Source organism: Suricata suricatta, chromosome 9 (assembly GCF_006229205.1).
Source record: "Suricata suricatta isolate VVHF042 chromosome 9, meerkat_22Aug2017_6uvM2_HiC, whole genome shotgun sequence".
Lineage (NCBI taxonomy): Eukaryota > Metazoa > Chordata > Mammalia > Carnivora > Herpestidae > Suricata > Suricata suricatta.
Genome location: NC_043708.1, coordinates 138,873,148 through 138,880,780, shown reverse-complemented (window position 1 = coordinate 138,880,780; position 7,633 = coordinate 138,873,148). Strand labels below are relative to the sequence as shown.

The following is a 7,633-nucleotide window of genomic DNA, read 5'->3' as shown; positions in this document are numbered from 1 at the left end:
CCCCCCCCCCCCCCCCCCCCGTGGCTGTGTCAGAGGATGCAGTCAGACCTGTAACCCGGCTGGTACAGAACTCGTATTTCTGCCTTCGTGTTTCCCTTCCTTTTAGGTAGAGACATCAGGGTTTGATGTCACCAAAATGTTTACTTTGCTGTGATGCTGAGAACGTAGTATCAGTGAATTTGATAACTTAGAGATATTTTGCATTTAGTGTTTTAGTCCTATTATGTATTTTCTAATTTTCTATACCTGAAATCATCGTATTTTTAAGTCGTAGAGAAAATACTATTTTATTCTTTTTAGCAGAATTTTGCAGTGGTTTTTTTGTTGCCACTTAAAAAATTCCAGACAAAATGAGAACTGTTGAAAAAGGAGTCTGTCTTATAAATCATAACTTTACCTTCATGGCTCTGTGGAAATAAATACAACATGATTTAGCCTAAAAGCGTTGTATTTTAAACAGTCGCTGAACTGCAAATTAAAAAGCTGTTTCTGTCAGATATTCGCTGGTGTTACTTGGCGTATTTATTTTTTGCCTAGACAAAAGAGTAAGCAAACAGGATGTGATGGGAAAACTGGGAACTACCTCCTGTTTCTTTAAGAAACCAGCTTATCAGGGGGTTTTTGGTGCGCGCAGCCGAACCTGCTGGCGAGGAAAAGTTCTTTAGGATAATGGATGTGGGCCACAGCCAATCACAGCGCCGGAGCTGGCCGGTGGGGCGGGGCATCCCAGCCTCGGCCAGTAGCGGCGCAGAAGGCGGGGCTCGCGGCCCAGGCTTGGCTGCGGCGGAGCACAGCTTCCAGTGAAGTTAATCTGAGGGGAAGCAAACAGAAAATTGTGCAGGTTTTGTGGGTAGGATTTCTGTTCCGATCTTTTAATAATCCTTTATTTCACGCTCTTGCTCCTGTACGCTGCTGTGTATGCTAGGTTTTGTCACTGCGGCCGTTTTCCGACGCAAACCGAACATTAAAATCTAGCAGGGAAGCAGAACAAAAGGGCTGTTTGCACAGGAAATAGGTGTTGAGAGAATCAAACTTGACTTTGTTTTACCGTGATCTTTAGTTCAGAAATTGTCACCGCGGATCGTGGGGTCAGAGTCCTCTCCGGCCACAGGCTTCACTGGGGCTGGAGGTTTGAGCAGTCGCCTGTCGGTTTTAGGAATGACATCTTGAGGTCTGTGGTGGGTCATTTCCCGTAAACTTGGGGTGCTGGTGCCGGAGAGGCACCTGCGGTGGGCGCACGTTTCTGGTTTTGAAGAGACCCGAGTGCTGCCTTCTGAGTTCCTTTTTTACCCCCAGACCCCCCCCCAAACTTCAGTGTAGTTTGTTTTGCAGTTTAAAATGCTCAGAATTTTGTTTTCTAAGAGCTCATTGAGTGTACTCTGTGTAGAATAAGAGGAAACCGCTTTCTCCTCCATTCAAACTTCCTTTCTTTCAGGGGTAGAGGTAAGAGGCACCCTTTTGAAACAGGAAATGGGTAGATTTATAGTTTTAAAAGCTATGGGTAGGCTATTGAAACTATTTAAAAAGTATCTGTGAATCTATTGACACTTTTTTCCTACTAAATAATTACATTATATGTCCATACCAGAATATTTTCTTTACCTTGTTGCTCTTTGATCGCCTAGAAATCGGGGTGTAAAAGTCCATTTGAATAATCGGCGGAGTGCCTGCTCAGCATTTCCGCCAGTATAATTTCGTTTGCTGTGCTACACCCTCCGTCCAGGCAAAGCGATTTAATTAGTGCTGTTCTGGTCTAATGATGCTTAATACTATAATAATAATGATGATAAAATCAGGAAAAGTCACCCACATCACCTATAGGAGATCGTTGTGCGGTGCTGTTATTTTTTCTCTTCTGTATCTTACCAAGTTCTTGTGTTTTTCCTATAATTGTAAATTAGTACAGTTTTATGGCCTTTTCCACTAAACTGTATCATCTGTTAAAATTGCTTTAATTTTATTGTTCTGTTAGGTTAGTAGGACCTTAATTTATCTTTTGCCTATATTACATTTAGATTGTTCTTAATTTTACACCATTGTAAATAGTTGTGTTAAATAGATTTCTGTTCCGACATTTAAAAAGATTTCCTTCCCCTTCCGCCCCAAGATTATTTTTCTTTTGGAAAAATCCCCAGTGGGCTTAACCTGGATCAAGGGACATGAAGGCTTCATGGCCACATTACTTTTCACAGAGGTGATGCCGGTCCTGTTGCCATCAGCAGGACGTGCTTCGGAACCTCTAGCGGGAGATGCCCTGCAGTGTTCTGTTAGAGCGCACCTCTGAGGTGCTCTGGTTTGGTGATTAGTGTTGCCTAAGCTAATAACCTACTTTAAATCCCATTTTCCAAGATGTAGATGAATCTAAATCCATTGTACATTAAAATGAGTTGAAGAAAAGTGGGGAGATTTTTACTTGCAGAAGTGAGCAGTCACCCTTGTTGGGGGTTTTACTTAGCGCGTCTGGCTGTCGGTAAGCACAGGGCCTGCCCGGCTCCTGCCGCTGCTCAGGCCGGGTTTTGTAGTAGGCACTCCGGTGAGCACGCCACAGGGGTGTTCTCCCAGCAGGAGCCGTGCGCGGACAGACGTGCTCAGCGGGGGTCTGCCACCGGAGGTGGTGCCGGCGACCCTTGTCACCGGCCTTGTCACCACCGTTCACCTCTGGGATTTCAGTAGGATGGAGAAACAGAGTGAGTGTGTGTCGATGTGCATTTTAAAATGGCCTGTGAGCACCTTTCTGGTACCTCGCAGCTTCTCAGTTAGGCAGGAAGGAGGACGGTGCGCACGCTCAGTTCTGGGCCCCTGTTCAGTCTGTGGGTGCCTTCTGTTTGGCACCAACTGCTGAGCCTGTGCTCCTGACAGCCCGTGTTCCAGGGGGAGGCTGGCACTGTTCAGGTTACGAACTTGCTAAGTCATGTTCTAGGATAAACTTAAAAAGTTGTTTTAAAGCAAAATTCAAGACGGTTGAAAATACTGATTTGGTTGATAAATAGGAGGCAAACTCTCACCCGCTGAAGCAACAGTAGTTGACCATGCATACTCTCCAATAGTCTAGTTCAGCTGCAATTTGAATAAATAACGTAACTTATTTCCCGTGAGATTTTAGTTCAGCTACCCATAACATCGTCTCTCCAGCTTCCAGAGCTAGTCTGATGTGCTTTGTCGGTCCTTGTATTTGGGGGGGTGGGGGGGTGGTAATGTGTATTTTGTTTGTTACGCATGAAGAGTTTTGAGTTTTCCAGGCACTCGGGTTTCCTAACATTGAGTAAAAGAGAAAAAGTTAAGTCATCAGTTTTAATTAGTGAAAGAATTACCATGAAACACACTTTTCTGTGCATTTAAACTTTGTGGAGCTGTCAGGATTTACACAGATAAATGCCACGTGACTAGAACCATTGTTTGGGCCTCACTTGAATATTTAAAATCTGTGTCAGTGCTTAAATACTTTGATCATGGATGTTTTCTTCAGTCTGAATTTGAGTAAATGTATTTAACTTTTCTCAGACTTACTAGATCTTGTTGCTGCTAGGCAGAGACAAAGACAAGACATTGTCAATATAGTAACGATTTCAGGTTTAGCTGTGGATTACATTTTAATGGGGACCCCAGGTAGAGGTGGCTACGCCCTGGGAACTCTGGAGCTGAGAGAGGTGATCGGCTGTCCTCAGCTCTGTACTGGCCTCGGCCGGCCGGAGCCAGGGAGGAGCAGCCTTTCAGTGTATTGGTTTCATACGTAGGTAGGAGGGAGAAGAAAACTCTTTAAAGGAGCTAATGTTGGGGTAAGATAAGAATAGTGGTAGCTCTGTTGTATTCCTTCTTGATTGGGGAAGAAGTGATCTAGAGGGATTGTTAAATACATTCAAAGCTGCTTTTGCTGTCTCCATGGGGGCGATGCAGTGATTTTCCCCTTGCTGACATAAGGAAAGGATTTTAATAGGCAGTGAGTTGGTAAAACTGGAAACAACCTAGCACCAGTGGGTCAGGATTCACGAGGTCTCTCTGTTAGGTGGGACGGGGGACTTAAAGGTTCTGCAGTGTTTTCCTGTACGGCTTTACAGAAAACAGGTAGATGTTTTCCTTTACTTATTTTAATTTTTTTAACATGTGTTCATTTTTCAGAGTGTGAGTCGGGAAGGGCAGAGAGAGAGGGAGACACAGAATCCGAAGCAGGCTCCAGGCTCTGAGCTGTCAGCACAGAGCCTGACTCAGGACTCGAACTCATGAACTGTGAGATCCTGACCTGAGCTTAAGTTGGAGACTTAACTGACTGAGCCCCCCAGGCGCCCCCAGATGTTTCAGAAAGTAATTTTTTCTTGATAACTTTGTAGGAAGTGTTCCTTAACTGATGTATCTGTGAACCCGTTTGGCTAAACCTGATTTTTTGGTTTTGGATGTCATTAGAGAAAATGAATTTGAAACTTTGTGGTAAAAGGGAGTAGATCCGTCTATCTTTCTTTATGCTTTTTATACTTTCTCCCCAATATAAGCACTTTCCTCCCCCATCAATGGATTTTTGTTGAGTATGTATTTAATTTCTCAGTAAAATTCAGCACTAGGAACTTTTTTTTCTGGAAACTCTTCCCGTGAGTTTAATGTTATTGCCTGAGCTTCTCTTTTGTGATTTCTGCCCTTTGCAAATGTTTCTTCTTTATGACCATTAAATATTAAAATTCAACAGGACTCTGACCCTAACAGTCTTCTCAGGCTGTTCTTCTTGGGCGACCCCCGGTAACTGCCTGCATATAGTCCCCGTCCCAAGACCTGTCCCTTAAATCCAGATTCCTTGGCTGCACTTGAAGCCGGCACTCATCGCGCTCACAGATGTGTCTTGCATACCGAGTGAAGCTCAGCAGAGCTGCATTTTAACTGCTGTCTGCTCTCCCAGCGGTATCTCAACCCTCTCTCCCTCTCGGCCCAGAAAATGCGGTGTGCAGACGCTGGCTTTTGTGCTCATTCTCCCTGCTCCTTCACCCCCCGGGAGCCTCAGCTTCCTGTCAATTTTATGCAGATATTTATTTGTAAAGATTTTATTTTTAAGTAATCTACACCCATCGTGGGCTCGAACTCCGCGAGATCAAGAGTGGCAAGCTCTGCGGAGCCAGCCGGGTGCCCCTCTGAGCCGTTCGAAAGGCTTCTATCTCAGGCCGCACCCTCTCCTTTCAGGCCACACCCAGACCTCTCATTTAGGTCCCTCCAGCTCCGCCCCTGCCTCCGCCCTTCCCTGTTTTCCGCGCGGGGTTCTTGGGTGCTGCTTGTTGCCCTTTGAACTTGCGGAGCCACCTCGGGGAGTCTGGCCCAGCACTCTCTGGGGCGGTCCCGGACCGCGTGGAGAGGCGGTGTTCCCGCCGTCGAGGCTGGAGACGCTTGGGAAGGCCGAGCGCCGTGTCCACCGGCGGCTCAGCTGGGCGGCCGCACTCCGAGCGCCGCTTTGCGGGTCCCCGAGCCCGAGCCTCCCCGCGTGAGCTCCGCCCCTCGGCCTCTCAGCACCCACCTGGTTCCGTGCTCTCGCCGGCGGCCTGGGGTCCCTCCAGGGCATCCCAAAACTTGTCGCCTGCCTCTAAAGGTGCTTTAAGGGTCTTCAGAAAAGATTTGTGACAGTTTTTTTGAAAACTCCAAAAAAGGTATGCCGTGTAAGTATTCCCCAGAATATAAGAAGATAAAAGAATGAGGCATAGGAAAGACGCAGGTAGTTTTCCAAAAGGAGTTGGTTTTGCATTTCGAGGCTGTTGAGTTCCTCACATTTAATAAAAGCTGGAGGCCAAGGTGTGTAAGAGGAAGAGGCCAAGTGCAAAAGCACCTTATCAGAGCTGTTTGAAATGCTGACAGCCTCCTTAAATAGACCTTGTGGTGTTCACCTCTGCAGCCTGGTGAAGGAAGCTGACACTTGTGGACACAAGTCAGATAAGCGCCTGACCGGGAGGTTTTACATCTGATGTTTCATCATCAAAAAAGTTAAAAACTGCAGCTGGTTTTTCCTGGAGAGAAAATAGAGGTGAACTGAGCTGTAGTTGATTTGGACTCCTTTTCATTTCAGATATTTCACTTCATTTCTCTTTATCTCTCTCTGCCACATCCCTCCAACATGTTGTAAGGTAAAAGGACCTTTATTCAGTTTTTAAAAAGCATCTTTTCTTTTATCTGTAGCTTTGAAAGTAACCTGGTGTTGAAAGAAAAAGGTCAGATGGATAGAACTTTAAGAAATAGAGGTAAATATTCAGTTTCTGAAGGGGTTGGATCTATAACTACTTGAGAGTTGATGTAATTACAAAGTTTTAATTAAAATTCGTAGTTGTCCGTTATAAAAGACGTGGGCTATCTTGTATTGTTCATACCATGAAAGTGTTTCAGAGGCAGGAGATTCCATACCACCCTTAAAAGTTTTAATTTGCCATATTTTATCATAGAACATCTTTTGCTGTTTTCTTAAATAATAAACATGCAAGCTAATAGATTACTTAATAGATTTTAAGTGTTACATATTGTAATGATCAAATACTAGATTATCTGAAAAGAATATATAACTTGGTTTTGATGAATAGAATACACAAGAGTTTTCCTTAGTTTTTTAGGTAATTGCTTAAAATGTATAATGCGTATCCCTTTTTAAATTTTAACATTTTATTTTTGAGAGAGAGAACAAGCGAATGCAAGCACAAACAGGTCGTGAAGAGAGAGGGAGACACAGAATCAGAAGCAGGCTCCAGGCTCTGAGCTGTCAGCACAGAGCCCAGCGCAGGGGCTCGAACTCCTAAACCACGAGCTCATGCCCTGCACTGAAGTTGACCCTTAACCAACTGAGCCACCAAGGCACCCCTGACGTGTCTCTTTTCTCAATGAATACCAAATCTCAGTCATTACTACAACTTTACAGAGTAGAATCATTCTGAGTGGGAAAGATTATTCTTGACAGATTCTTTAATTGCCTAAAATAATAGCTTCAGTAGGTGAACTCAGGAACAGTGAGATCACGACCTGAGCCCAAACCCAGAGTCTAGTGCTTAACCAACGAGCCCCGTCCCCCCACCTTTTTTTTTGGATTTTGAATGTAGAGCAGAAGCTTCCTTGTCTAATCAGAAAAGGGACAGCCCTGCTCTGGGGAAGTGGAGGGCATCCACGGAAGGTCTCCTGGCTCGGTGGCTGTCATTTCCTGCTTGTCCGGTGAGGTGGCGAAGAGGTGGGGACAGCACTCTGGCTGGGGGACGGCGCCGTGGTCGGGTGTCAGGGCTCTCTCTGTGCAGGGAAGTGGTGACCGCGGTGATGGGGGAGGAGGAGTCCAAATCAAGTCTCCTATGGAGCTGCTTATCAGACACCTGAGCCTTTTTTTTTAAGAGATAATTGTTTTAATGTTCATTTCTTCATTTTGAGAGCGGGCGCGCAGGGGGGGCAGAGAAAGGAGGAGCGAGTCCTAGGCAGGCTCCTCACGGTCTGCGCTGCGCCTGACGCACGGGGCTTAGTCCTGGGTCGGGGACTTCACTGACTGAGGCACCCAGGCGCCCCTGAAGATTTAATATTTGTAGGGGAGTTTTGGGCTCCCAGCCAAGTTAAGAGGACGTGCAGAGAAGTCTCCCATAGCCCGGGGTCCTCACGTCCGCGTGCCCGCCCCGCTTACCAGCATCCCCGGGCGGCGCATCTGCTG

The 7,633-nt window shown here is 45.9% G+C and overlaps 2 protein-coding genes across 4 annotated transcripts in view; one reads left to right on the top strand and one right to left on the bottom strand.

The window, feature by feature from the left end:
• ZFAND6 (zinc finger AN1-type containing 6) overlaps positions 1 to 7,633 on the top strand; it is a 58,508-nt gene that overhangs the window by 6,930 nt on the left and 43,945 nt on the right. The window contains exon 1 of one of the 3 annotated variants that reach the window (XM_029951608.1): positions 760 to 850. The exons of the other annotated variants lie outside the window; for them this stretch is intronic. The gene's annotated coding sequence lies outside the window, so the exon portion shown is untranslated. Of the gene's footprint in view, positions 1 to 759; positions 851 to 7,633 lie in introns of those variants that run through there. 3 annotated transcript variants of the gene reach the window in all.
• Positions 1 to 7,633, bottom strand: part of LOC115302415 — a 23,206-nt gene that overhangs the window by 11,584 nt on the left and 3,989 nt on the right. The gene's annotated exons all lie outside the window — the stretch shown is intronic.